Below are 3199 nucleotides of genomic sequence, written 5' to 3'. Positions count from 1 at the left end.
CCCATGGTTCCCTTCATTGGCAGGCAGATTCATTACCACTGGACTACCAGGGAAGTCTCTATTTTTAAATTTTTAATATTTGGCCACACCATGTAGGATCTTAGTTCCCTGACCAGAGATTGAATCCGGGCCCTTGGCATTGAAAGTGCTGAGTCCTAACCACTGGATCACCTGGGAATTCCCTTGTTTTTCTCTTTCTGACTTACGTCACTTAGTGATAATCTCTAGGTCCATCCATGTTGCTGCTAATGGCACTATTTCATTTTGAGGGGATGCTGAGCAGTATTCCATATATACACTACGTTTTCTTTATCCATTCATCTGTTGATGGGCATTTAGCTTGCTTCCATGTCTCGGGCTTCAGAAGCTTGGACCTCCCCGGTGGCTCAGATGGTAAAGAATCTGCCTCCAATGCAGGAGACCCAGGTTCAATCCCTGGGTCAGAAAGATCCCTTTGAGAGGGGAATGGCAACCCACTCCAGTATTCTTGCCTGGAGAATTCCATGGACAAAGGAGCCTGGTGGGCTATAGTCCATGGGTCAACACACCATGTCTTGGCTAGTGCAAATAGTGCAGCTTTGAACACTGGGCTGCATGTGTCTTTTCACATTAGAATTATCTCTGGATATATACTCAGGAGTGGGATTGCTGGATTGTATGGCAACTCTACTTTTAATTTTTTAAGGAACCTCCAGTGTTGTCATTGTTCAGTCACTAAGTTGTGTCTTTGTGACCCCGTGGACTGCAGCACGCTAGGCTTCCTGTCCTTAACTGTCTTCCAGATTTTGCTCAGACTCATGTCCATCCTGCTTTCCCTAGTGGCTGCACTATGAAGGCTTCCCTGTCCTTCACTACCTTCCGGATTTTGCTCAAACTCACCTCTATACTGCTTTCCATAGTGGCTACACCAATTTACATTCCCACCAACAGTGTAGGAGGGTTCCCTTTCTGCCGTACTTTTTCCAGCATTCATTATTTGTAGACTTTTTAATGATGGCCATTCTGACTGATATGATGTGGTACCTCATTGTAGGTTGTTTTTTTTTTTTTAATTTTTTAAAATATATTTTTGGCTGCAGTGAGTCTTCATTGCTGTGTATGGCCTTTCTCTAGTAGCAGTAAGCGGGGACTACTCTCTAACTGTGGTGTTCAGGTTTCTCATTTCAGTGGCTTATCTTGTTGCAGAGCATGGGCTCTAGAGCACACAGGCTTCAGTAGTTGTGGCACTCAGGCTCAGTTGCCCTGTGTATGTGAAATCTTTCTAGACCTGGAATTGAATCCAACCCATGTCCCCTGCATTGGCAGGCAGATTCTTAACCACTGAACCACCAGGGAAGTCCCTTCATTGTAGTTTTGATTTGCATTTCTCTAATAGTGATGTTGAGCATCTTTTCAAATGCCTATTGATCATCTATATATCTTCTTTGGAGAAACATCTATTTAGGTCCTCTGCTCAGACAGAGGAGCCTGGCAGGCTACAGTCCAAGGGGTTGCAAAGGGTTGGACACGACTGAGCAACTAACTCTTTGGGTTTTTTTTAAATTAAGAGAAAAGCTTTAATTGGTTGGGGGTCGAGGGAGGACACTTTATTTAATTCTTAGTAATGGCATCACTAGGAAAAGAGAAGTGGGTCCAGGGAAATCAGATCCCTTTGGGGGATGTGCAAGCTGCCCAGAATCCCTTGTCCCTCCCCACTTTGGGCACTTGGGGTGGGTGTGGGTGAGTGAAGGGAAGAAGCAGGGCATGATTGATAAAGCTTTCTAGGAGGCAAAAGGCGCTGATGGGTTTCATCTTGGGCCTGTGGAGGGAGGGTGTGGGCTGGGGCTCCCAGTAAATCCAGGGGCTCTTTTGCATCCAGGCCTGGCTGCTAGCCCTTTTCCTTCACTTTCTTGGCTTTGGCCTTGGCTTTGGTCTTGGGAGTGCAGGACTTGGTCACATGGATGGTCTAATGGCACTCAGCATTGTACTGTGCCTCCTTCAGGGTGGTGGGCTTTCATGTCTGTTCCCCCATCAGATCCCCCACAAGGTCTCAAACTTGTACTTGCAGTCAGCTCCAAACTCCTCCTTCCTTCTTCCAGTGCATCCGGGCACCTGGAACCAGATGCACAGAGTCTGGGCCCTATAGGTACCCTGGCAGCAACTGACACCACAGTCTTTGCTGCTGAGGGTGCAGGGCCTCGAGGTCTACTCCATACACTCGCTCCCTGGGCCTTCCATCTTTACATTGTCTTTCTTTTTGGCCACCTCTGAGGTGAGCACCAGCAGCGTGAGGAGGGCAGGGAGAAGGAAGCCTGGGCACCACATCCTGAGTGCAGAGCATGGGTCAGAGTCCCCACTGGGGGCCGCAGGTGTGGACCTCCCACCCTTTGCCCCAGTTTCCAGACCCAAAGGGTTGGGCTGCTATTGCAGTGGCAGTGGACTGGGATGGAGGCTGCCAGCCTTGGGCAGCCTGGGCTGCCTTGCTGCCAGCCTGGGCTCACAGCAGGAGGAATCTCCCCAGGGGCCACCTGGAGCCTGAGAGGCAGCTCAGACTCCCACTCCACTTCCAGACCCCAGGTTGTCAGCAGGGGAGGTGCTCAAGTCCCTGCAGGCTCTTTTGGGCCCTGCAGGCTCTTTTGGGCCCTGCAGGCTCAGTTCGGTTAGTTTGTTTTTTGTCATTGAGCTGTATGAGCTATTTGTATATTTTGTTCTGAAACTTTTTATCTCTATATGAATAGAAAAGCTTTATATCTTTAAAAGTCAGAGCCTCGAGGATGAGCTATTGTGTCTATTTCAGGATATAGGTAACATTGTTTATTTGCCACATGGCACAGTTTATGGGATCTTAGTTCCCTGACCAGGGATTGAACCTGTGCCTTCAGCAATGAAAGCAGAGTCCTAATCACTGAACAGCCAGGGAATTCCCATGACATTTTTAACTTATAGCAAAAGTAGTAGAATACAAAAGGAGAAGGCGATAGAACCCCTCTCCAGTACTCTTGCGTGGAAAATCCCATGGACGGAGGAGCCTGGTAAGCTGCAGTCCATGGGGTCGCACAGAGTTGGACATGACTGAAGCGACTTAGCAGTAGCAGCAGTAGAATACAAAGGTTAAAGTAAAAGAAACAGGTTCAATATGGTCCAGATTTGTTCTTTCCTATTACAGTGGTTGCCAGAGGCTGGGGGAGGGTGGAGTGAGAATTGTTTAATGGGTATGGAA

At 48.1% G+C, this 3199-nt stretch overlaps 1 pseudogene; it reads right to left on the bottom strand.

Annotated features, from left to right (window-relative positions):
- Positions 1 to 1867: 1867 nt before the first annotated feature.
- On the bottom strand, positions 1868 to 2304 carry LOC138078605 (midkine pseudogene; annotated as a pseudogene).
- Positions 2305 to 3199: the final 895 nt, after the last annotated feature.

Source organism: Capricornis sumatraensis, chromosome 4, assembly GCF_032405125.1.
Source record: "Capricornis sumatraensis isolate serow.1 chromosome 4, serow.2, whole genome shotgun sequence".
In the NCBI taxonomy this organism is placed as follows: Eukaryota; Metazoa; Chordata; class Mammalia; order Artiodactyla; family Bovidae; genus Capricornis; species Capricornis sumatraensis.
This window is presented reverse-complemented; position numbering and strand designations above follow the sequence as displayed.